The sequence below is a fragment of the Loxodonta africana genome, chromosome 17 (assembly GCF_030014295.1).
Source record: "Loxodonta africana isolate mLoxAfr1 chromosome 17, mLoxAfr1.hap2, whole genome shotgun sequence".
In the NCBI taxonomy this organism is placed as follows: Eukaryota; Metazoa; Chordata; class Mammalia; order Proboscidea; family Elephantidae; genus Loxodonta; species Loxodonta africana.
Genome location: NC_087358.1, coordinates 3650944 through 3678606, shown reverse-complemented (window position 1 = coordinate 3678606; position 27663 = coordinate 3650944). Strand labels below are relative to the sequence as shown.

At 45.9% G+C, this 27663-nt stretch overlaps 1 long non-coding RNA gene across 3 annotated transcripts in view; it reads right to left on the bottom strand.

The window, feature by feature from the left end:
- LOC111750409 (uncharacterized) overlaps positions 1–24871 on the bottom strand; it is a 122471-nt gene extending 97600 nt beyond the window's left edge. For all 3 annotated transcript variants that reach the window (XR_002785541.2, XR_010318166.1, XR_002785543.2), the window contains exon 1: positions 9400–24871. This is a non-coding gene — a long non-coding RNA (uncharacterized LOC111750409). The remainder of the gene's footprint in view (positions 1–9399) is intronic.
- Between the last annotated feature and the right edge of the window lie 2792 nt (positions 24872–27663).

Below are 27663 nucleotides of genomic sequence, written 5' to 3'. Positions count from 1 at the left end.
ACCAAAAGAGTAAAAAGACCACCTACAGACTGGGAAAGAATTTTCAGCTATGACATCTCCGACCAGCGCCTGATCTCTAAAATCTACATGATTCTGTCAAAACTCAACCACAAAAAGACAAACAACCCAATCAAAAAGTGGGCAAAGGATATGAACACACATTTCACTAAAGAAGATATTCAGGCAGCCAACAGACACATGAGAAAATGCTCTCGATCATTAGCCATTAGAGAAATGCAAATTAAAACTACGATGAGATTCCATCTCACACCAACTAGACTGGCATTAATCCAAAAAACAGAAAATAATAAATGTTGGAGAGGCTGCGGAGAGATAGGAACTCTCATACACTGCTGGTGGGAATGTAAAATGGTACAACCACTTTGGAAATCCATCTGGCGTTATCTTAAACAGTTAGAAATAGAACTACCATACAACCCAGAAATCCCACTCCTCGGAATATACCCTAGAGATACAAGAGCCTTCACACAAACAGACATATGCACACCCATGTTTATTGCAGCTCTGTTTACAATAGCAAAAAGCTGGAAGCAACCAAGGTGTCCGTCAACGGATGAATGGGTAAATAAATTGTGGTATATTCACATAATGGAATACTATGCATCGATATAGAACAGTGACGAATTTGTGAAACATTTCATAACATGGAGGAATCTGGAAGGCATTATGCTGAGTGAAATGAGTCAGAGGCAAAAGGACAAATATTGTATAAGACCACTATTATAAGATCTTGAGAAATAGAAAAAACTGAGAAGAACACATACTTTTGTGGTTACGAAGCGGGGAGGGAGGGAGGGAGGGAGAGGGTTTTTTATTGATCAATCAGTAGATAAGAACTGCTTTGGATGAAGGGAAAGACAACACTCAATACAAAGAAGGTCAGCCCAATTGAACCGGACTAAAAACAAAGAGGTTTCCGGGATAAAATGAATGCTTCAAAGGTCAGCGGAGCAGGGGCGGGGGTCTGGGGAACATGGTTTGAGGGGACTTCTAAGTCAATTGGCAAAATAAATCTATTATGAAAACATTCTGCATCCCACTTTGAAAAGTGGCGTCTGGGGTCCTAAATGCTAACAAGCGGCCATCTAAGATGCATCAATTGGTCTCAACCCACCTGGAGCAAAGGAAAATGAAGAACACCAAGGTCACACGACAACTAAGAACCCAAGAGACAGAAAGGGCCACATGAACCAGAGACTTACATCATCCTGAGACCAGAAGAACTAGTTGGTGCCTGGCTACAATCGATGCCTGCCCTGTCAGGGAGCACAACAGAGAACTCCTGAGGGAGCAGGAGATCAGTGGGATGCAGACCCCAAATTCTCATAAAAAGACCATACTTAATGGTCTGACTGCGACTAGAGGAATCCCGGCGGCCATGCTCCCCATACCTTCTGTTAGCACAGGACAGGAACCATCCCCGAAGACAATTCATCAGACATGAAAGGGACTGGTCAGCGGGGGGGAGAGAGATGCTGATGAAGAGTGAGCTAATTAAATCAGGTGGACACTGGAGAGTGTGTTGGCAACTCTTGACTGGAGGGGGGATGGGAAGATAGAGAGAGAGGGAAGATGGCAAAATTGTCACAAAAGGAGAGACTGAAAGGGCTGACTCAATAGGGGGAGAGCAAGTGGGAGAAGGGAGTAAGATGTATGTAAACTTACATGTGACAGACTGATTGGATTTGTAAATGTTCACTTGAAGCTTAATAAAAGTTAATTAAAAAAAAACAAACAAACAAGGTATGTCTCCAATAATCTAGTAACATCTTTAAAAAATGGTACATAAGTATCAAATTATTTGTGTACTTTTGATGGTTTCATCATTAAAGATGAAAAGGTCTAGTATTATTTACTCATCCACTAACCTATTCATTCATTTATTTTTATTGTGTTTTAGGCGAAAGTTTACAGTACAAATTAGTTTCTCATTCAAAAATGTATACACAAATTGTTTTGTGACATTGGTTGCAATCCCAATATGTTAGCACTCTCCCCCTTACCCCCACACCCTGTGTTCCCCGCGTCCATTTATACAGTTTTCCTGTCCCTTCCTGCCTTCTTGTCTTTGCTTTTGGCAGGTGTTGCCCATTAGGCTTCCTGTACTTGATTAAACTATGAAGCACGTTCCTCACATACGTTACTGTTTATTTCACAGGCTTATCTATTCTTTGGATGAAAGGTGGACTTTGGGAGTGGCTTCCGTTCTGAGTTAGCAGGGTATGTGGGGGCCACAGGCTTGGGGGTCCTTCCAGGCTCTGCCAGACCAGTAAGTCTGATGTTTTTTTGTGAATTGAATTTTGTTCTACATTTTTCTACTGCTCTGTCCAGTGGCCTCTATTGTGATCCATGTCAAAATGATAGGTGGTGGTAGCTGGGCACCATCTAGTTCTTCTGGGCTCAGGCTGATGGAGGCTGTGGTTCATGTGGTCCTTTAGCCCTTTGGACTAATATTTTCCTTGTGTCTTTGGGTTTTTTCATTCTTTGCTCTGGATGGGATGGGACCAATAGGTGTACTTTAGATGGCTACTCAAAAGCTTTTAAGACCCCAGAAACTACTTACCAAAGTGGGATGTAGAACATTTTCTTTGTGAACTATGTTGTGCCAATTGACCTAGATGTCCCCAGAGACTATGGTTTTCAGCCCTCAGTCCCAGCAACTCAGTCCCTCTAGGAGTTTGGATGTGTCTAGGAAGCTTCTATGGCTTTGCCTTGGTTGTGTTGTGCTGACTTCCCCTATACTGTGTGTTCTCTTTTCCTTCACCAAAGTTGATACTTGTCTACTATCTAGTTAGTAATTTCCCCTTTCCATCCTTCCCCCTGTAACCATCAAAGACTGTTTTTCTTTTTTTTTTTTCTGTGTGTAAACCTTTCCTTGAGTTTTTCGTAATAGTGGTCTCATACAATATTTGTCCTTTTGTGATTGACTTATTCACTTAGCATAATGCCCTCCAGATTCATCCATGTTGTGAGATGTTTCACGGATTCATCATTGTTTTTTTTATTATTTCTTATTTTAAAGAAAAAAGTCCAGGGGGGGAACGGTCATTCTTGCTTAGGCGCTTGCTTGCTTGCTGGGAGAGTGCCAGCTCCCTGAGGCACTGCTGAGCCTTTGCTGAGCTCAGGTTTGTCACAAGGAGACTTGGCTGAGCACAGATACCAGTTGGCAATGAGCCTGAGGCCCCTTTGCCTTAAGCTTACAGCAGGGATTATACAGAGGCGGGCCTATGGCCACTCATAGGAGTCCTGAAGAGGACACTCCATGGGTCACTCATTGGGGCTTTTGTGGCCTGGGAGCACCCAGGTGTTTGTTTGAGTTTTGTTGTTTTAATGTGTTCAGATGCTTATCAAAAGTTGGAGGTTCGAGTCCACACAGAGGCACCTTGGAAGAACGAGCTGGTGACCTACTTCTGAAAAGTCTGCCATTGAAAACACCATGGAGCACAGTTCTACTTTGACACATGTGGGGTCAACATGAGTCAGGGACAACTCCTTGGCAGCTGATGTGGTTTGGTTTGGGTTGTATTTCTTTTCTTCCCCTGCAGGTCAGGACGGAAGTCATGAAGAGGATCTGAGCGTGTCCCAGGGTGGACTCTTTCTCTGCACCCATCTCGGACCCTTCCACAGCGGGACCTGCTGGAGAGGAGACAGCTGGCCCTCCGCCTCTGTCCGTTCAGCCCAGCTCCAGCATCCTGCCCTCTCGGGGTGCAGGAAGGGGTTGTGGAGACTGGCCTTTGGCAGCAGGAATGGAAGGACATGGCAGTGGCAAGGAGACCCAGTGGCGAGATACCACAACCCACAGGAAGTTACAAGAGAAACAGCATTTTGTTGCAACTCCACCCACTCACCATTTGTGGGTGAGTTTTCAGTGAAACAGAAAACTTTCCAGAACCCTTAAAAGGATTGCTTTGTAACCTGAGGGAACAGCACCACTTCTAAATATGATTGACGCAGCTTTCCTGCCTTTGTTCGGGGTATCCATTTTCCGCCACGTAATCTTCCTATTGTCCCTGCTTATTCCTGTTTGGTTTGGCAGGGTTAACTGCTGGTGGGCTTCCGAGGTGCTAACTTCTCCCCACACCGCTTGCAGGTTGCTGAAATCCGGCAAGCTCTCCCTCTCTCCCCGAAACATCAGCCAGGCGGCACACACGCTCTGCACCTTGTTCCTGGTTATGGAAAATCCAGCTGACTGAAATGCCAACGAAGAAAAGAGGTGGACCAAATTCCTCTAACATCTGAACCACGGAGATATTTTTTTGAGTCTTGGATTTATAGGCTTCAATCCTCCGACTCCCCACCAGACCCTCACACTTCCTGTTCTTTGCACGACATTATTTGAAAAATAATTTGCGCCGTAAATACTCTTGGTTACTCTACAAGCCATCTACATTGTGCCAGACCACCAGGGTCTGAGGACCTTGCTGAACTTGAAAGGCACAAGTTCCGCTTCTGGCTCATGAACTTGAATTAGGTCTATGGTAAGGGTGCCAACGAAGTCCATGTTTCAACAGCCAGACAAGTGGGTTATTTATCTGGGAAGACCTTGAATCCTTTCCCAGAGTAAAATCCAGCCCTCTGCACTCAGTAGGTTTGAAATAAAAGCTTCTGAACTGACTCCATAGTGTCCTGAATTTAAGAAGCCCTAAACCCTGATGGCATAGCGTAGTGGTTAAGTGCTACGGCTGCTAACCAAGAGGTCGGCAGTTCAAATCCACCAGGCTCTCCTTGTAAACTCTATGGGGCAGTTCTACTCTGTCCTGTAGGGTCTCTATGAGTCGGAATTGACTCTACGGCACTGGGTTTTGGTGGCGTAGTGGTTAAGAGCTTGGCTGCTAACTGGAAAGTCAGCAGTTTGAATCTCCCAGGAGCTCCTTGGAAACTCTATGGGGCAGTTCTGCTCTGTCCTATAGGATCACTATGAGTTGAAATTGACTTGATGGCAACAGGTTTGGTTGATTTTTGGGTGGCACAATGGTTAAGCGCTGAACTGCTAACCGAAAGGTCGGGGGTTTGAACCCACCAGCTGCTCCACAGTAGAAAGACCTGATAATTGGCTCCGGTAAATGTTACAGCCTAGAAAACCCAATGGGGCAGTTTTACTCTGTCCCATGGGATCGCTATGAGTTGGAATTGACTCCTGGCACCTAACAACAACAGCAAAGTACTTATGATAGCTTGGAGATGGAAGAAGGGGCGGAAGGCCTTTGGCCAGGAAAGACTTCTTCACTGGGGCTTTGTTAAGCTATTTTCTAACTTAGGAGTAGGGTTTATTTTGTTTGTTGAAAATACTATGTCCTTATGACAATGCCCCAGTCTGGAATGAAAATGTAAAAGGAATGGGAGAAAATGGAATTATACAAAACTTTTTGGACAAAATTACAAAACCCATAAGCATCAATCCTGTCCATATTATTGAGCTGATGTTATGTACCAGGCCTGTGCTAGGTCCTAATGGGATAAGTACAACTAAGACACAGTCCTCATCCTTGAAGAGTTTGGGGAGGGTAGACCAGAAGGAGCCCTGGTGGTGCAACGGTTAAGCATTAAGCTGCTAACCGTTCTACTGTGTCACATGAAGTTGCTATGAGTTGGAATCGACTCAATGGCACACAACAACAACAACAACAACAATGCCAGATGGTAAGAAATAAATAATAGTACTCCAACTATGTATGTGCTATAATTATGGTATATCAAGCCCTGTTTCCCTCTGTTGTACATAGGGTCTCCATGAGTCAGAACCGACTCGATGGCACCTATCAAAAACAACAAGCCCTGTGAAGGCAGAGTTGCCATCGTTAGGTGCCGTCGAGTCGGTTTTGACTCATAGCAACCTTCCGTACAATAGAATGAAACGTTGCCCTGTCCTGTGCCATCCTTACATCACTGCTATGCCTGAGCCATTCTTGCAGCACTGTGTCAGCCCATCTCGTAGAGGGTCTTCCTTTGAGTGAAAAGTAAGCAGGTCAATTCCCCTGGGCTGGGGGCCCCACACACCCCTCGGACCCTGAGTCTGTACTTGCTCCGCCTTCCTGCCCACCAGCCTCTGTAGACCACTTGGGGACACTGGGCTCTGTAGACCACATGGGGACATTGGCCTCTGTAAACCACTTGGGGGTGCTGGCCTCTGAAGACCACTTCAGGGCACTGGCCCACTGGCCTCTGTAGACCACTTGGGGACACTGGTCTCTGTAGACCACTTCGGGACACTGGCCCACTGGCCTCTGTAGACCACATTGAGACACTGGCCTGGGTGCTTTTCTCCCCTGTGGCCAGTAGGAAAATTCTACCTACTTCTGGAGATCAGCTTTGTCACAGGGATTTCCTAACATAGCACCACTGGGACCCTAGTGGCATAGTTCCCTCCCCCATACAACATCTCTTTCCTTCCATGGGTGCCCTGCCAGGCCCTCCCCTAGCCCAACGGTGCCTGGGTAAGAATTAGAAGAGTCACTCCTTCCTAAAGACACTTGGATTTCCTCTGGCGGAACATTGCAAAAAAAAAATGTGTGCAATTTACTAAGCAAGTGCTGCCTTCTTATCAGGTGTCTCTGTTCCATGTATAACCCTAATGGCCAGCCATGGTGACCCAGCACCAAAAGATGGGGAAGGGCCGGCCAGGCACAGCTTCACTTGAAACCTCGATTCCCGGCAGCAGCCACGCCTAGCACAGAGACCACAACACCTTTCAACCTTTTCCACGGAATGTCATTTCTGTGCCTCATTTTCTTTTCCTTCTGTCTAGCCCCCTTCCCATCACTCTTCCATCCATTTGACCTGCTGTGGGGGCTTGTGTGTTGCTGTGATGCTGGAAGCTATGTCACCAGTTTTTCCAACACCAGCAGGGTTGCCCGTGGTGGACAGGTTTCAGCAGAGCTTCCAGCCTACGATAGACTAGGAAGAAAGGGGTGATGATTTACTTCTGAAAATTAGCCACTGAAAACTCCCTGGATCACAGCAGAATGCTGTCTGATACAGTGCTGGAAAATGAGTCCCTAGGTCGGAAAACCAGACAAACCGAACCCATTGCCATCAAGTTGATTTCAACTCATTGTGATTCTACAGAACAGAGTAGAACTGCCCCACAGGGTTTCCAAGGAGTGGCTGGTGGATTCTAACTGCCAACCTTTTCTTTAGCAGCCATAGCACTTAACCACTATGCCACCAGGGCTGCAACGATGGGCTAGCATATGCCAAGGATCATGAAGATGGTACAGGACTGGGGAACGTTTCCTTCCGTTGTTTACGGGGTTGCCATGAGTTGGAGCTGACTTGATGGCAATTAATAAAAACAGCCCCCTTCAGGGAACGTACCCACCTACCCAGACTGCCCACAGCCCTATGCATGTCTTTATCCAAATGTTCGTTCATTCAAGCTTTCTCTCAAAGAGCTCTTGGATCTCATGAGAACCGAGGATGACTTGGACATGCACCTTGGGTTCCAGAACAGTCTGGGAGGATTATAAACTCCTGGGGGCTGGCCTGCCCAGAGTACAGGATAATCTGAGGCCAGGATGTTTGTACTCTGGTCTAAGTAATGCCAAGAGGATGTAGGTCTAGGAGACACACATTTCAACCCGAAGGAAGAGCAAGTGCCAAGCCCATGAGCATGGAATTAGCCCAGTGTGTTGGAGAGTCAAAAACCAGACCTGTGTATCTGTGGAGTGGCAGCTGAGTGGGAGCGTGGTAAGAAGAGGGGAGAGGGTTAGGGGGGCCAGTCACTAGGGCCTTGTAGCCGGGGCCATGAGTGGGATTTTATTCTAAGTATTTTGGGAAGCTGTCAGGGGAGTGAAATATAGTCGATTCTGGTTATTTGCAATACTTATGTCCAATTAGGTCACCATAAGGAGCCCTGGTGGCACAGTGGTTAAGTGCTCAGCTGCTAACTGAAAGGTTGGAGGTTCAAACCCTCCAGCTGCTCCACGGGAGCTCTGTGGGAGAAAGAGCCGGTGATCTACTCCTAAAGACTATGGCCTGGGAAACCCTACGGGGCAGTCCCACTCTGTCTCATGGGCCTGCTGTGTGTGAAAAGGGACTCGGAGGCATCTAATGACAACAACAACAATAACAACGAACGGGCAATTCTACTTCCGGCAAGCCCTGGCCGAGCGATAGGCCAGGTCTCCAATTCAGCTTCTCAAGGCCAGGCTACCGCAATTCCCATGTCCAAACACCATCACAGAGCAGTTTTCACTTCTAACTGTGTGTCATTGATCAACAAAAATGTCAGTTTGCTAGTAAATTAACAAAGAACCCACACGCTAACTGACAATTACCAGCCACTCTCATTTCCCATGTTATGAAGGAGGGACCACACAGTACGTATTCCTCTGTCCTAACGATGAAATCGCCAGGCGCTGCTCTTTTGTGCTATTTTTTAGGAAGAAAACAAAGCTGCCAGTTAGACGTTTTTCTGTTTCAGCTTGTCTGTTAGCGACTCTACACGGAGCCAAATGTGTGCTTGGCTTTGACATAAACACTGAAAAGATTCATAATATTTTTATCTGGATTTCATTTTGTCAAAGTCTAGACACGAATATAAGGAGTGCTGGTGGCTCACCAAGGTGCTGACCAACGGGTCGGCAGTTTGAATCTGCCAGGCGCTCCTTGGAAACTCTATGGGGCAGTTCTACTCTGTCCTATAGGGTTGCTATGAGTCGGAATCGACTCGACGGCACTGGGTTTTCTGGGTTGGGTGGCACAACGGTTAAGTGCTCAGCTGCTAAGGTTGGCAGTTCGAACTCACCCAGCAGCTCTGAAGGAGAAAGACCTGGCAATCTGCTCCCATAAAGATCACAGCCTAGAAAACAATGGGGAAGTTCTACTCTGTCCGATAAGGTGGCTATGAGTCAGAACTGACTCAGCGGTGCAGAAGGACGGACTCGATGGCACACAAGGAACAACAACATAAATGAACGTGCGTATCCTCTAAGGAAACACCAGGGCTTATAAGTTAAATCTACTTTAAATTCGGTAATGACACATACGAGATTTATGGATGACACTGTATGGTATTCTTTATCACCAGCACGTATCGTATAAGCTGGTACCTTTATATGGGTAAGAATAAAAAAAAAAAAAAAAAGAAATGAAATACAGCTAAATTTTAACATCACTTTTTGAATTCTCACGAGCCAAGGAATTGCTTGGCAAAAAATCAGTGTCGCCTCATTGCCTTTGTCCCTGGCCCCATCCTGCCAGAAACACTATCCTGTTCTGTAAATCTTTCATTTGCCTCTAATGTGGCAACAATCTCAGATGGTTTGCGAAGCCTCTCAGAGAAGTCACATGAGCTGAGTATCATTTGGCTACGAACATAAAAGAAATAAAACACACATCAAAGGCAAAAAACCTGTTACTGAACCAGACATAACTTACGTAACACGTTCCAACGGTCCTGTTATTCTTCGATGTTTATGTAATTTTTGAATATTTGCAAAAAGCCTCAAGCTTGCTTTTATTGCCTGTTGCTCACAGCTGCACCGTGAGATCAGTTTGAGTAGCTTGCTTGGAAGTGATGGTGCCAGAGGAATAGATCGAGCTTCCCAGAGAGGCCACGCAAAGCAGCTGCAAAGTCCTGGCCACTCGGTCCCTCAGTCCCTCACTCACTAATTGCTAGATCCCAGTTCCTCTCTTTTCCTCACATCCTAAAATGCTGCTCACATTCAGCTTATTTTATCGAGGCTCATGAGACTTCCTTTTGGCTGGCTTTCAGTCCCATTTCCAACCATTCCATCACTTCCCCCCCTAAAAACCCCCCCAAACAAACAAAAAAAAATTCCATCACTTCCCAGCCCCTAGGAAAGATTCAGAAGGATCGCTGGTGGCAAAAACGTTTAAGTAAAGGTTGGTGGTTCAAATCCAAGCAGCAGGTCTGAGAGAGAAAGACCTGGCGATCTGCTCCTGTAAAGGCTACAGCCTAGAAAACCTTAGGGGACAGTTCTAATCTGTCCCATGGGGTCGCTATGAGCCAGAACTGACTTGACGGCATTTGACGACAACAGGAAAGATGCAGTTTAAAGCTGAGAACAGTTAACTGATTGATACTTATTATAAAATTGGAGTTGGACTTCCTGGTTAGTGAAAGCGGTTAACGCCCTTGGCTGCTAACCGAAAGGCTGGCGATTCCGGTACACCCAGAGGTGCCTTGGAAGCAAGTCCCGGGGATCTCCTTCTGAAAACTCAGCCACTGAAAACCCCGTGGAGCACGATTCTACTCTGACTCAAGCGGAGCTGCTGTGAGTCGTAGTCAGCTCGGCAGCGGCGGGTTTGGTTTCAGTTTATTAGGAAACAGGCCTGCTGTCACAACGAGTGTGGGCTGCGTGCCTTCCCTACTAAGGTCTTACATCACCCTCTCCAAATGCATAACTGAGTTCTGGACAGCAGGTGGCCCTTCGCCCCTCCCTCACTGCCTGCCTCACGACCTTCGCCCCTTTGACCTGAGAAGACAGCCCTCTCCAAGGGTAAACACGCAGAACAACAAACAAACAAAGGAAGAATTGTGCACACTCCTACGTCTGTGGGATTCCATCTTTCTCTTCACAGCGCTGGCTGTGCTCTAGCCACATCTTGTTGTCATGTGCCGTCACGTGGATTCTAACTCACAGTAACCCCATGTCACAGGGTAGAACTGCTCCATAGAGTTCCCTATGCCATAATCTTTGCAGGAGCAGGTCGCCAGGTCTTCCTCCCACAGAGCTGCTGGTTGGACTCAAACCACCAACCTCTCAGTTAGTAGCAGAGCGCTTCAGCATTGTGCCACCAGAGCTCCCCCTAGCCTAGAGAGGTACACAGAAGTTTTTTCATAAACATTTTGTACTGAGAATCTATGAGTCCCAACTCCTAGTCGTTCTTCACCTCTGCATTGGCTTTAGTCTGGTAGATGCAAGAAAGGGGTTTCTCTCTCTTCTTATGCCTTTCCCATGATTGTCCCACTGCTGGAGACAATACAATGATAGACCACGTGTCTGTCAGTTTGTCCTGCTGTGGTAGATTGTGTGTTGCTGTGATGCTGGCAGCTACATCACAAGTATTCCAAATGCTGGCAGGGTCACCCATGGTGGACAGGTATCAGCAGAGCTTCCAGACAAAGGTAGACTAGGAAGAAGGACCTGATGACCTACTTCTAAAAAATAGACCTGCAAAAACCTTGTGAATAGTAGTGGAACACAGTCAGATGTAGTGCTGGAAGATGAGGCCCTCAGGTTGGAAGGCACTCAAAATACAACTGGGGAAGAGCTGCCTCCTCAAAGTAGAGTCTATCCTAATGACATGGATGGCGTCAAGCTTTCGGGACCTTCATTTGCTGATGTGGCGCGACTCAAAATGAGAAAAAACAGCTGCGAACATCCATTAACAATAGGAACATGGAATGTACAAAGTATGAATCTAGGAAAATTGGAAGTCATCAAAAATGAAACGGAGGGCAAAAAGATCGATATCCTAGGCCTTAGTGAGCTGAAATGGGCTGGTATTGGCCATCTTGAATCAGACAATCATATGGTCTACTATGCCGGGAACGACAAATTGAAGAGGAATGGTGTTGCGTCCATCGCCAAAAAGAACATTTCGAGATCTTTTCTGAAGTAAAATGCTGTCAGTGATAGGATAATATCCATATGTCTACAAGGAAGACCAGTTAATACAACTATCATTCAAATTTATGCACCAACTGCTAAAGCCAAAGATGAAGAAATTGAAGATTTTTACCAACTTCTGCAGTCCGAAATTGATCAAACCTGCAATCAAGATGAATTGATAATTACTGGTGATTGGAATGTGAAAGTTAGCAACAAAGAAGAAGGATCAGTAGTTGGAAATATGGCCTTGGTGATAGAAAAGAAGCTGGATTCACAGGACAGAAATTTGCAAGACCAACGACTTCTTCATTGCAAATAAATACCTTTTTCAACAACATAAACGGTGATTATACACATGGACCTCACCCCAGATGGAATACAGAGGAATCAAATCAACTACATCTATGGAAAGAGATGATGGAGAAGCTCAATATCATCAGTTGGAACAAGGCCAAAGGCCAACTGAGGAACAGACCATCAATTGTTCGTATGTAAGTTCAAGTTGAAGCCGAATAAAATCAAAACAACTCCACGAGAGCCAAAATACAATCTTGAGTATATCCCACCTGAATTTGGAGATTATCTCAAGAAGAGACTTGACACACTGAACACTATTGACCAAAAACCAGGCGAGTTGTGGGATGGCATCAAAGACGTCATACATGAAGAAAGCCAAAGGCCATTAGAAAGAAACAGTAGACCAAATTGGATGTCAGAAGAGACTCTGAAATTTGAACTTGGACATAGAGTAGCTAAAGCAAAAGGAAGAAATGATGAAGTAAAAGAAGTGAACAGAAGATTTCAAAGAGCAGCCTGAGAAGACAAAATAAACCATTATAATGAAAAGTGCAATGACCTGGAGTTAAGAAACCAAAAGGGATGTACATTCTTGGCATTTCTCAAGCTGAAAGAAATGAAGAAAAAATTCAACTCTTGAGTTGCAATACTGAAGCACTCTACGGGTAAAATAATGAATGATGCAGGAAGTATCAAAGGAAGATGGAAGGAACAGAGTCCTTGCACCCCTGCACCAAACAGAGTTGGTCGACATCCAACCACTCTAGGAGGTATCATATGATTAAGAACCAATGGTACTAAGGGAAGAAGTCCGAGGTGCATTGATGGCATTGGTGAAAAACAAGGCTCCAGGAACTGACTGAATACGAATTGAGATATTTCAACAAATGGATGCAAAGTTGAAAGAACTTACTCATCTATGCCAAGAAATTTGGAAGGCAGCTACCTGGCCAACTGACTGGAAGAGATCAATATTTGAGCCCATTCCAAAGAAAGGTGATTCAACAGAATGCAGAAATTATTGAACAATATCATTAATATCGCACCAAGTAAAATTTTAATGAAGATAACTCAAAAATGGTTACAGCAGCACATTGACAGGGAATTGCCAGAAGTTCAAGCCGGATTCAGAAGAAAACATGGAATGAGGGACATCATTGCAGATGTCAGATGGGTCCTGGCTGAAAGCAGACAATACCAGAAAGATGTCACCTGTGTTTTATTAGACTATGCAAAGACATTCAATTTTGGATCATAACAAATTATGGATAACACTTAGAAGAACTGGAATTCCAGAACACTTGACTGTGCTCATGAGGAACCTGTACGTAGACCAAGAGGCAGTCGTTGAAATAGAACAAGTGGATACTGTGTGGTTTAAAATCAGGAAAGGTGTGTGTCAGGGTTGTATCCTTTCACCATACTTATTCAATCAGTATTCTGAGCAAATAATCCCAGAAGCTGAACTAATATGAAGAAGAATGTGGCATCAGGACTGGAGGAAGACTCATTAATAACCTTCAATATGGAGATGACACAACCTTGCTTGCTGAAAATGAAGAGGACTTGAAGCACTTGCTGATGAAGATCAAAGACCACAACCTCCAGGATGCATTACACCTCAACATAAAGGAAACAAAAATCCTCACAACTGGACCAATAAGCAACATCATGATAAACAGAGAAAAGATTGAAGTTGTCAAGGATTTTATTTTACTTGGATCCACAATCAACACCCATGGAAACAGCAGTCGAGAAATCAAAAGACACATTGTGTTGGGCAAATCTGCTGCAAAGGATCTCTTTAAAGTGTTGAAAAGCAAAGATGTCACCTTGGAGACTAAGTAAGGTGCACCTGATCCAAGCTGTGGTATCTCCAATTGCATCATATGCATGTGAAAGCTGGACAATGAATAAAGAAGACTGAAGAATATTGAATATACCATGGACTGCCAAAAGAACGAACAAATCTGTCTTAGAAGAAGTACAACCAGAACTGCGTCTTACATACTTTGGACATGTTGTCAGGAGGGATCAGTCCTTGGAGAAGAACATCATGCTTGGCACAGTACAGGGTCAGTGGAAAAGAGGAAGACTCCCAATGAGAGGGACTGACACAGTGGCTGCAACAGTGGGCTCAGGCATAACAATTGTGAGCATGGCACAGGACGAGGAAGTGTTTCGTTCTGTGGTACATAGGATTGCTATGAGTCAGGACCGACTCGACGGCACCTAACAACAACAACAACAAAGCACAATTAAAAGAAAAAAAACAATTAGTAGGCTACTCCATCTATGTAGCATTCTGTCTCTGTATCAACTTGTGTGTCTTCAGGATGAGCGCCCATGGAAGCAGCGGTCAAGAAATCAAACGATGTATTGCATTGAGCAAATCTGCTACAAAAGATCTCTTCAAAGTGTTGAAAAACAAAGATGTCTCTTTGAGGACTAAGACGAGCCTGACCTAACCATGGTATTTTCAATCACTTCATACACGTGCGTAAGCTGGACAATGAATAAGGAAGACCCAAGAAGAATTGATGCCTTTGAATTATGGTGTTGGTGAAGGATATTGAATACACCATGAACTGCCAGAATAAACAAGTCTGTCTTGGAGGAAGCACAGCCAGAATGCCCCTTGGAAGCAAGGATGGTAAGACTTTGTTGCACTTACTTTGGACGTGTCATCAGGAGGGACCAGCTCCTGGAGAAAGACATCATTGTTGGTAAAACAGAGGGTCAGTGAAGGAAAGGAAGACCCTCAATGAGGTGGATCACCACAGTGACTGCAACAAGGGGCTCAGGCATAACAACAGTCATGAGGATGGCACAGGACCCAGCAATGTTTCATTGTCATACACGGGGTCACTACGAGTTGGAACCAACACGACAGCACCTAACAACAGGCATTCAAGAAAAAATTTTGCTCCAAAGTAGAGGTATTTTATCCTTCAAGTCCAGAAAATGGTTTGGAATCCCAGTGGGAGCAAAATTGCTTTGGATGCCTTCATAGGAAAAACAGATATTGGCAAAATAATAGTCAAATTTTATCATTGATATATATTTCGTTTTCCAGCCTTCTTATTTGGAAATTTTACTCTGCTGGAAAAATGTATTTCAGATGGAGATAAATTGATCTGCTGTCTACTTCTCTACGTGAATAACGTCTCACTGCTCCCCTAAGTACCAATCACTATGTCATGATCTTCCATAATTTTTCTCACCTCTTTTAAGATGCAATAAGTGAAGCATAATTTCTTTCAGGGGCAGAGTGATCGTTCACAGAACCGAATTATGATCAATGGAATAATGACCTGGGACCTGAATAAACATAGCTCTAGTGCTTGAAAATGTCAACTCTGTCGCTTCCAAAGGGTGAAAGTGTCACCAGGTCCAAGCTGCCATATTTCATTTCGTGTAATGGACTTACACTGAACAGTCTCCAAATAATTCCTCATTCAATTCCCATTAAGGCATGTGGGCTGTAAATAACATTGATGATGCACAATGCTTGGTAACGTCAGCTGCGTTACTCAGCCACACCATTTGACATGACGGCAACGAGGCTTGGGCTTTGGTTTGGGCACTTAGAAGGAGCCCTTGGTACAGTGGGTAAGTGCTTGACTGCTAACTGAAAGGTTGGTGGTTCAAACCCACCAGTGGTTCTGTAGGGGAAAGACGTGGCAGCCTGCTTCCAAGATTACAGCCTTGGAAACCTACGGGCAGTTCTACTCTGTCCTAATAGGATTGCTGTTGAGGCAGAATCAGCTCAGCGGCAATGCATTTGGATTTTGGTTTTGGACCTTCAGAAACCCCTTATTTTCTAATCTCCTCTTGTGCTTCAGATGCTACCTAATACTATTTTCCAAAGGATCTGATGACCCCAGGTACAAAAGAATGAAACGTTGCCTGGTCTTGTGCCATCCTCACAATTGTTGGGATGCTCAAGTCCATTGTTGAGGCCACTGTGTATTCTGAGTGTCTTCCAACATAGGGGGCTCATCTTCCAGCACTATATCTGACAATATTCTGTTATGATCCATGAGATTTTCATTGGCTGATTTTCAGAAGTAGATCACCAAACCTTTCTTCCTAGTCTATCTCAACCTGGAAGGTCTGCTGAAACCTGGCCACCATGGGTGACCCTCCTGGTATTTGATATATTGGTGGCATAGCTTCCAGAATCATAACAAAATGCAAGCCACTACAGTGACTTTATTCATATATTACCCTTTTTTTATGGCATAGAAATGGAATTCCCAAGCGAATACTAGGGATTTTACCAGATTCTTATAGACAGAAGTATAGATCTTACGCCACCTACTTATTCATAAGATGGACTCCAGGTACACCTACCACAAAGAACAAATGCACTGGCAAATAAATAAATAAATTCAATCATATATTTATCATACATGTTCACCAGTAGTCAGTTGCTGCGGAGTCGATTCCGGTTCCTGGCTACCCCACGTGTGCAGAGTAGAACTGTGCTCTGCAGGGCTGATTTTCCAGAAGTAGGTCACCAGGCCTTTCTTTCGAGGCACTTCTGGGTAAGCTTAAAAACCTCCTACCTTTCATTTAGCAGCCAAGAGCATATTAGCCCTGTGTACCACCCAGGGGCTCCATCATCTAGTGCACTTAGTCGTTAACCAGCCACTGGCTGTCACTGTTCAGTCTGTGGTTGTTGTTGTTGTTGGGTGCTGTCCAGTAATTCCAACTCACAGCAATCCCATGTGACAGAGAACTGCCCCATAGGGTTTCTAAGGCTGTAATCTTTAGGGGAGCAGATTGCCAGGTCTTTCTCCTGTGGAGCCACTGGTGGGTCTGAACTTCAGACCTTTCTGTTAGCAGCTGAGTACTTAACTGTTGTGCCACCTGGGCCCCTTCTACATTCAACTCAGTGGATGTTAAATTGTGTGGAAAAAAATGAAGGAAAGCAAAGAGAGAAGAGGGAGGAGTCGGGAAGGAGGTAGGAAGGGAAAGGTGGGCACGTTCCCTGTTGAATGTCCTCTGGGTCCCATCTGCAGCCTCCTTTCCACATTGCCATCTGCATGAATGACTGGCACAACTTATAAAAAGTAATCACGGACTTTAACAGCTAGGTTATGTTTGAGTCCCTCTTCAGAATAAAGTAAACAGAAAAAAGTAGGAAGGGCAGGTATTCTGAACTTTCCTCTGACGTTTGTTCTGTCTCTCATCATTCATCCATTTTATGTGCAAGCCAATTGCAGAATGGAGGAATTTAGCATCTCACCCGAGGTCCTACAGAGAGGGTGATGTCAGCCTGGAACCAGCACCTGGACCTGCCTCTCAGCCCAGGGCGCTGCTGGTGAATGGGTGGCACAGTGGATGTCCCATGTCACTTTTGGCCACCCTTCGGGACGCTCTATCTGAACGCTGTGCACTGGGCTTCTGGAAGGGCCCGGAGATGATAACAATGTCGCATTTGTCTGCATCCTTGGAGCGAATGGATTTTTCAGAAAGTCTAACACTACCCTTCTGTCTCTCGGAGGACAAAACTGCATTCGATGATGCAACGACAGTTCTGAATGAATTGAGAAGAATTTTCATGAAAAGATGGCCACCGTATATACATAGACAGTTTAAACACAATCTCATTTTCCTCTCACCTTCTACCAGAAAGTTAGAATTCTAGCGTACCTGTCTGTGCTACAACCTGACTTATATCCCAGAGCTAAGACTTCTGAGTGGCATTAATCCATAGCAACTGAGAGCTTTTGCCAAAGTCGTGTCAGAACTCCTTTATAGAACAAACCACCCCGTGAATTACGCAACACCAGCGACCTCACCGCACGAGCGCACCCTAATGATCCAATGGCGGGCGTCGCTCAGTAAATGCCTAGAATGCTTCTCCTTGTTCTCCATGGCGTTTCCTAGGGCTTCTGACCTGCTCCTAAACCCACAGCCCCATGGCGTTTCCTAGGGCTTCTGAACTGCTCCTAAACCCACAGCCCCATGGCTTTTCCTAGAACTTCTGAACTGCTCCTAAACCCAAAGCCGCACGAAGTTTCCAACATTTGATTTAGAAAACTAACAGTCACCTAAGAGATTTTCTGTTCTAAAGCTTTTTTTTTTTTTGGCTAAAGTTAGTGTTAAGTAGAAACCTCAAAGCCATCCGGTGTCACTGAAGTTCTTCTTTCCATAGGTTGAAAACCTTGAAAGGAACAGGGGTGGTAAGTCAATTTATTTAACTGTTTCTAGGTCAGGCCAAGGGAGTCTGGGTGGTGGAATGGTTAAGTGCTCAGCTGCTAACTGAAAGATTGGTGGTTTGAACCACTTGGCATCTCTGCAGGAGAAAGACCTGGCAGTCAGCTCTGTAAAGATGACGGCCTGGAAAACCCTATGGGCAGTTCTCTCTGTCACATGGGGTTGCTGTGAGTCGGAATTGACCCCAAGGCACACAACAACAATGACAGGTTGGCCCAAACATAAATTACCTCTGATAAAGGATATTTGCTTTTCTTTAAACACACACACACTTCCTGTCTCCTATTTCTCTTCGGCTTGGCTGGATTTCCCCAATGACACAGAGAAAACAACATCCCCTGGCCTCAGGGAAGGCCGTGTAGCAGCAGATGAAGGGTGGAGGGAGGTGGCGGAACAGTGGGGGAAACCATGCAGGCTACAAAGGCTCTCGTCCTGCTGTTGTTGTTGGGCGATTCCTTCTCAGTGCGGACCTATAGGACAGAGTAGAGCTATCCCATAGGGTTTCCAAGGCCTTAATCCTTATGGAAGGAGCCCTGGTGGCACAATGTTAAGCACGTGGCTGCTAATCAGGAAGTCAGCAGTTCAAACCGACCCAGAGGCTCCGCGGTAGACAGACCTGGTGGACGATCCGCCTCTGTAACAATCACAGCCTAGAAAACCCTATGGGGCAGTTCTACTCTGTTACATGAGGTCCCTAGGGCTCGGAACCGACGGGATGGCACCTAACAGCAAAATTTTTAACAGAAGCAGATCCCCAGGCCTTTCTCTCACAGAGCTGCTGGTGGGTTCAAACCAACAACCTTTCAGTTAGCAGCGAAGTGCTTAACTGTTGCACCACCAGGGTTCCTCTTGTCTTATTAAAAAAAAAAAAATCTGCTGCTGCTCATAACAACCCTATAGGACAGAGTAGAACTGTCCCACAGTGTTTCCTAGGCTGTAATCTTTGTAGAAGTAGACAGCTGTATCTTTCTCCCACAGAACAGGTGGTGGTTCGAACTGCCCATCTATAGGTTAACAGCCAAGCACTTATCCACTGTGCCACCAGGGCCCCTTCTGTCTTATTGGTTCCTCCTAATTTCCTTGGGCCAGGTCTGACAGACACGATCTGCAGCGGCTGGTGGGAAAAGCAGCTTGTGTGCCAGCTCCCTCTTGGAGATGTAACCACTGGGGACACTGGGGACACACCCAGCTCTTTATTAAAGCACTTATTATTTTACCACAAATTACAGTCCAAAACAAAATGGATTTGGATCTCTTAAGACTTAAGCCCAACTCTTGGCTTTGCTTTGTTTCTCTAGGCTCTGAGGAAGCTCCTACAATGACTGCTTTCTGAACCCTTCACACCAGAGACAGGGTGTGGGGAAAACAGTTCAGCAGAGCAGAGTACAGACAATGGAGCCAGGCTGCCCTGGGCTCAAATCCTGGCACCTACCACATGTTGCTCTGTATTCTTGGTTCAGTTTTTTACCTGATGAATGGAGATTAAATGTCTACTCCATAGAGTTGTACAAAATGGATGTAACGCACCCAGCACAGTTTATCACTCGCAGCCAATGCTCAGTTGTTGTTGGTGGTGCTGTTGAGTGGATTCCGACTCATAGCGTCCCTGCAGGACAGAGTAGAATGGCCAGGTTTACCAGGTTGTAGTCTTTACAGAAGCAGACTGCCTCATCTTTCTCTCGAACAGTGGCTGCTGAGTTCGAACCACTGGCCTTTCGGTTAGCAGCCAAGCACTTTAACCACTGCACCACTTGTGCTCTTCGTGTTCTGGGTAGAGAAAGCATAAAATCCATCATCCAAACCAGGACACTCTGATCATGAAATAGAAGCCGATCTGATGGAGCATTGGGACAGCAGGCATAAACCAAGGCTGCCCCGGAAAAGCTAGGAGCTTGGTCACCCCGATTATGGAATATTCAGGAAGCTGAGATACCAAACCTTCTTCCTATCTCCAAGTCTGAAATACAGGCAGACGGAAGGTGCCAATTTTCTCGAACATCTCTTCTCCTATTTGAAGAAGAACAGGAGGTAACTGTGCCTGCTGTGTACGCAGAAGCTGCATTTTAAGAAAGTGAATCAGCACAGGGAGGCGTCGGTGCTGCTCTGAAACACGCCTGTGAAGAAGCACCTGGCTGGTCATCCGTCCACCAGTCGGTGCTGCTCTGAAACACGCCTGTGAAGAAGCACCTGCCTGGTCATCCGTCCACCAGTCGGTGCTGCTCTGAAACACGCCTGTGAAGAAGCACCTGCCTGGTCATCTGTCCACCAGGACCCTGGCTGCAGCCACCTGCTGGGCATCTGACGGCTGTGTATCAGACTCGCCCCACGTGTGACGCCTGCACAGTCAGGGAGGTGGTCCAAGGGCTCTCTGAGGTCTCTAAAACCCAACCCAACCCGTTGATTCAGACTCATAGTGACCCTATAGGACAGAGTAGAACTGTCCCATAGGGTTTCCAAGCAGTGGCTGGCGAATTTAACTGCTGACTTTTTGGTCAGCAGTGGAGCTCTTAACCACTGTGCCACCAGGGCTCTAGCTGCTATGAGTTGTTTTAATATCTTAACAGGAGGAGTACTGTGTGTGTTAAGGAGTTCAGTGGTGCAGTGGTTAAGTGCTTGGCTGCTAACCGAAAGGTCAGTGGCTCAAACCTACCAGTGGCTCCATGGGAGAAAGACCTGGTGACCTGCTCCCGTAAAGCTGACAGCCTAGGAAACCCCATGGGGCAGTCCCGCTCGGTCACGTGGGAGCGCGCTAAGTCAGAACTGACTCGACAGCGCCCAACAACAACAACGTGCTCTCTGATCTCAGACTTCATATCCTCTGATGGTGGAGCTCCACCTGCTGCTGTTGTTAGGTGCCGCGCAGTCAATTCTGACTCATAGTCAGAATGTGACAGGGTAGGACTGCCCCGTCAGGTTTCTTAGGCTGCCATCTTTACAGAAGCAGGTCACCAGGCCTTTCTTCTTCAGTTCCAACCACCAACCTTTCAGTTAGTAGTCGAGTGCAAGTGACCTCGGGACCTATGTTCTTGGTGTTGGGTGCCGCCTGGTCAATGCCGACCCCGTGTGGCAGGGCAGAGTTGGCCCATAGGGTTTTCTAGGCTGTGGTCTTTGCAGGAGCAGCTCCCTTAGGCTGTGGGTAACGTGCTACTCCAGGAAGCACCAGGAAGGAATTATCAACTTACTTATCTTCATTGGGAGCGTTTTGCATGCTGGACATTATTATTTCAGTTAATCCCCAGAGTCAATCTCTGTGGCAGGTACTGTCATTATCTAAGTGAACTGTTTTAGTAGGTTGCTATTTTTGTTGTGTGCTGTCCAGCCCATTCTGACTCAGCGACCCTATAGGACAGAACAGAGCTACCCCACAGAGTTTCCAAGGCTGTCATCTTTATGGGAGCAGACTGCCACGTCTTTCTCCCGTACAGCAGCTGATGGTTCAAACTGCCAGCCTGTTGGTTAGCAGCCAAGCACTTAACCACTGCGCCACCAGGACTCCTTTAAAGAGAGGCAGAAACCTCTAAATTTCTATCACAGGATTACAGGAAAAGAATTTATTTAGATTTTAGAGGGTAAAGGGCCCATTTTCATGGCTTGTACCCTCAAAATGCACTCTTCTGGCCCAGAATGTAAGTGAGTCCTAACAGGAGCCTTGGTGGCACAGCGGGTAAAGCAATTGACTTTTAACCAGAAGGTTGGTGGTTCAAAACCACCTGTGACTCCATGGGAGAAAGATGTGGCAATCTGCTTCCATAAAGATTTATAGCCTTGGAAACCCTATGGGGTCTCAATGAGTCAGAATTAGACAGCAGTAGGTGGAAACCTGTCTAAAGCAGAATAAATGACCACGACCTACATTTGAACACACAGCTTCCGTTGTGTGAGTCCAAAGGCCAGGAATGTAAACACCATTCTGGTTCCTCTCCCTGCTACTGGAACTCACTTCAAGGTCTCGCCAATTCTTCATAAATAAAAATCATTTAGAAACACTAAATTCTGACGCACAGATGATATTTCCTAGTAGCATTTGTTACGTGTTTCTATGATGCTTCTGACGGGAAATGCGGAAGTTGAGCACCAACGTGGGATCGAACTTGCGACCTCCATGGCATTTTCTACCGCCTCTTAGCAGTCAACACGAATCCCTTGGCAGCTCCTTCGAGGGCTCTGATGGTCACTTTGCCAAAAACCAAGACAGTTTTGAATCAACTGACACATTTTTATCATGGGGAGGGAGGAATCCGAGGAGGTGATAACACATAACACTAGCCCTGATAATTCGCTACCAGGAAGTAATTTAAAAACACAAGTTGAACTGATTTCCCTCACAGCCACAGCGATTTGCATAAACTCTAAAGAAGATGCGTCTAATTTTCGAATCTTGGTCTCTGCGCTGTCAATCTTACTGGAAGTTTTAAATTGTATATTCATGAAACATCATGTACTGAAATCAGACTGAAAGTGGAAATTTGACTTGCTTTAGTCATAACAGCAGTACCGTCTTTCATTTTTTAAACATACATTCAGAGTTGTCAGCTTTCAACTTTTAACCAAATTTATAGCGCTGTGTTTTTATTCATTCGTTTATTTTATTTAGCTAATTTTTTCGGTCATCTTCTGACTGCTCTCCACATTTCCCTTGTCACAGTCTTTTAACAGCTCTCACGCATGTGGATAAATGTGTGTTGCTTCGTGGTGGCGGGTCCTATCCTGCTTTGAATCCTGTATCTGCAAACTCAGTGTGGAATGGTTGGAGCTTGGCTTCTGTAACTCTAGATCAAAAGTTAGCACACACAGAAGCCTCTTTTACTTGAGACCCTTAGGGCGAGAAGTGATCACATCTTCAGAAATTCTGTTAAGGTGACATTTCCATCGTGACTCAAATCTCGGATTCTCTCCAACCTAATTACACTAGTCCCACTGATGACCCTATCAGCAAGTGTCCTCTGGTAACCCAGCTCTCTCGAGAGTCCGATGCACAGATAATATTTCATGTAAGCATTCATTACGTGTTTTGAAAACGCTATGACCGAAATTCAGAAGTGTGCCCTTAGTCAGCAAAATGACGAGATAGTCCCAGGACACAGTGTCTTCTGTGGGCTAGCCCTGGTTGCGCAGTGGTTAGGCACTTTCTGCTAACCAAAAGGTTGCCAGTTCAAACCCATGAGCCACTGCATGGGAGAAAGGCCTGGCAATCTGCTCCCGTAAAGATGACAGTCTAGGAAACCCTATGGGGCAGCTCTACTCTGTCACCTGGGGTCGCTGTGAGTTGATGGCACCCAACAACACTGTATGTACTTCTAAGATGAACTTCTTATAAATTGTAACATAGTGTGTGGGTCCCTAGTATAATAGGTAAATTCCTCCTCTCAAAATGCAGTTTACCCAGTCCAGACATAGGTCCAAAACTCTTCCGTTGAAGCCAGAATTCGTGTGTTGATTTTTTTGTCACTGGCTATCTGCAGTGTAACACAAGACCTGGGGCCTGGGCTGAGGGAGGAGTTGAAGGATGGATGGAGGGTCATAATGCTGGTTTCCTAACGCTGTTATACAGTGAACTGTGAACTGTGTTATCAGTTAGAATGACACACAGGTCTCTTTCTTGCTGCTTCTGCCTGATTTTCCCCTGAGAGGCCCCCAAGGGCAGTGATTTCCGTTTCCCCAGCTTCATTTCTCATTTTGATCCCTACTCTGTGTTGTGTTGTTATTGTTGGGTGCCGTGGAAATGATTCCAGCTCATAGTGACCTCATGTGTTACAGAGTGGAACTGCCCTCTAGGGTTTCCTAGGCTGTAACTGTGGTGCAGTGGGTAAGCGCTCGGCTGCTATCTGAAAGGTTGGTGGTTTGAACCCATCAGCTGCTCTGAGGGAGAAAGATCTTCCCAGCCTTTGAAACCCCATGAAGCAGTTCCACCCTGTCCCATAGGGTCACTGAGCTGGAACTGACTCCACGGCAAATGGTTTGGTTTGGTTTCTGGTAATCTTTACAGGAGCAGATCGCCAGGCCTTTCTCCAGCAAAGCCACTGAGTGGGTTCAAACCACCAAACTTTAGGTTAGCAGCTGAGCACTTAACTGTTGAGCCACCTGGGATTCTATACAGAGACACAGACATAGATACAGATAGAGATGTCATTGTACCCTCAAGTGGATTCTGACTCAGTGACCCCATAGGGCAGAGTGGAACTGCTCTATAGGGTTTCCTAGGCTGTAATCTTTACAGGAGCAGATCGCCAGGTCTTTTCTCCCACAGAGCAGCTGGTGGGTTTGAACCACAACCTTTTGGGTAGCAGCTGAGAGCTTAATGGTTGTGCCACTAGGGCTCCTTCACGGGGTCCTGATGTGCCAAAAGCTCACCAGTGTCGCCACTTCTTTCTCCTTAAGCCGTAGTTAGCTTAAAATGGAAACAAATGAACTTTCAAAAAAGTCCTCTAATTTGAATATAAGTGCAACATTCCGGTAGCCTGTAATTAGAATGTAAATAACCTTCTAATAGCCTATGCAAATGAGAGTATTAATGTATTATGCACCAGTCAAGGAAAATGGTGCAGTGGTCCCTGCCCCCTTTCTGTCTTCCTGCAGCTTCTTCAAATTTTCACTGGAAGCAGAGGACCCAGGAAGCACAAGAGACCAGGAGTCACTCCCTGCCTTTTAACCAGGGCTTCAGACCCAGGCTGGGAATTTGCATTTCTAACAAGTTCCCAGGCAATGCTAATGCTGCTGGTTAAGGACCAATTCTGAGAACCACTAAACCCCCCTCATCCCTCCCTGCCCCTACAGAAAAAGGAATAATTGCATGGAGTCCAATTCATTGTGACAGAGTAGAACATCCACGTAGGGCTTCCAATGAGTGGCTGGTGGATTCGAACTGCTGACCTCTTGATCAGCACCCATGTCACTTAACCACTAGGCCTCCACTATTGGAGCGGTGATTCTCAATATTTATCACAGGTAAGAGTCACCTGGGGATCTTGTTAAAATGGAGATTCTGATTCAGCATAACTGGGGTGGAGATGCAAATTCTCAGCAGGGGTTAGAACTGGTATGAGCCTGTTGGCAGCCCTGCTTTTTAGGAAGGTTTTCGCAGAGGGCTTTGTTGGTTGTCAAATGAACCTTGTTTTGCCAATCACTCATGAGGCAATTCAGCAGCAGCTCCTTAGGTTCCAGGCAGGCGTGTAAAGGTCCCTGCTCAGAAACAGGACTTGAGGAAGGCACTGAAGAAGGCCGGAATAAGGGAATACATCAGCCTCCATCTGGGACTGATCCTAATCTCACATCAGGAAGAGAAGGGTGGAAACACACCTTCCGGATGGTGGATGGAGGAAGGGAATTGTTTTTCTTTTTTTCCCTCTGGAATTTAAAGAGAGCAGGGAGACACCCAAACTCCACTGAGTGCCTCCTGCGCTCCTGGAATAACATGCCTCCTGCGCTCCTGGAACAACACTGGGCTCTTCTCTTCACCCACTGACTTCAGAAATGGTCGATGAGATGTTGTTGGGTGCCATTGAGGTGATTCTGACTCACAGGGGGCCCGTGTGTTACAGAGTAGAACTGCCCCATAGGGTTTCCGAGGCTGTAATCTTTATGGGAGCAGATGGCCAGGTCTTTCTCCTACGGAGCTGCTGGGTGGGTTCCAACCACCAAGCCACGCGCTTAACTGCTGCACCACCAGGGCTCCTAGTTGTTGTTCCTACTCATACAAATCAGGAAACAGAATTTCAGAGAATTTAAAGGAGTTGCTCAACCCTGTAACTTCCAGGAGCAAAAACCTACCAAGTCCCGGACAAGCTGCTGAAACAGAAATGAACAGTATTGCAGCGATATTTTTGTCATGCTGATGTAAAAGATAAGAAGAAATACTGAATTTAAAAAGAATTAATGTCAAGATACAACTCTCAGGTGACATGAATCCCCATGCTAGACTCTTTGCTGTGGTTAGTTGCCTTGGGGTCGGCTCTGGACTTACAGGGACCCCATGTACAACAGAACAAATGCTTACTGGTCCCACTCCATCCCCGTGATCAGCTGCAGATAGGACCCTTGTCACCCATAGAGCTTTCTTTCTTTCTTTTTTTATTGTGCTCTAGATGAAGGTTAACAGAGCAAACTAGTGACAATGGTTGCCAACTCCATGACATGTCAACACTCTCCCTTCTCAACCTTGGGTTCCCCATTACCAGCTTTCCTGTCCTTTCTGCCTTCTAGTCCTTGCCCCTGGGCCCATGTGCCCCTTTAGTCTCATTTTGTTTTATGGGTCTAATGTTTGGATGAAGGACAAACCTCAGGAGTGACTTCATTACTGAGCTAAAAGGGTGTCCGGGGGGCCATACTCTCAGGGTTTTTCCAGTCTATCAGGCCAGCAAGTCTGGTCTTTCTTTTTGAGCTGGAATTTTGTTCTACATTTCTGTCCAGCTCTGTCTAGGACCCCCTATTGTGATCCCTATCAGAGCAGTCGGTGGTGGTAGCCAGGCACCGTCTAGTTGTGCTGGACTCAGTCTGGTGGAGGCTGTGGTAGCTGTGGTCCGTTGGTCCTTTGAACTAATCTTTCCCTTGTGTCTTTGGTTTTCTTTTTTCTCCCTTGCTCCAGATGGGGTGGGACTAGTGGAGTATTCTAGATGGACACTCACAAGCTTTTAAGACCCGGGGTGCTACTCACCCAAGTAGGATGTAGAACATTTTCTTTATGAATTATATTATGTGAATTGAACTAGATACCCCCGAGACCAGATCCACAGAGTTTTCATTGGCTGAATTTTGAAAGTAGATTGCCAGATCTTTCCTCCTAGCATGTCTGAGTCCAGAAGGTCCACTGAAATTTGTTCAGCGTCACAGCAAAACGTAGGCCTTCACTGACAGATGGGTGGGGGCTGCACGTGAGGTGCAGAGGCTGGAGATTGAACCTGGGTCTCCCACGTGGTAGGTGAGAATTCTACACTGAACCACTGTTGCCTCTGCTGGAACAAAAATAAACAGGACTGTGGTATTTTGTAAAAAGAACTGTGGCATAAAGGTCAAGTGCTTGGCTGCTAACAGAAAGGGTGGAGCCTCAAAGCCACCCAGCAGCTCCATGGGAGAAAGACCTGGTGATCTGCTTCCATAAGGAGTCAAACGAAAAACCAAACTCACTGCCCTCGAGTCGATTCCAACTCATAGCCACCCTAGAGGGCAGGGTAGAACTGCCCCACAGAGTTTCCAAGGAGTGCCTGGTGCATTCAAACAGCTGACCTTTTGGTTAGCAGCCGAGCTCTTAACCACTGTGCCACCAGGGCTCCTTTCTTATCCAAGCCTCCAAACAACTGAGAAACAGTTTTAATTCTCACAGAATCCAGATTTCTGGGTTCCATGGAGGGTGAGGTGACCCATCCAAGATATTGCCCTAAGATGAGTCTTGAGCCTTGAGGAAACTGGTCTCCTAAAAGTCACCTTTAAGTCAAACAACAGTCTAGCTGATCGAGCAGTCTAGATGAAGCTGTTTTGTACCGAACTTAAGCACGGTGTTCTTTTGAAGAAATATCTGTGTGCAGTCAGTTTGAAGAAACAGAAA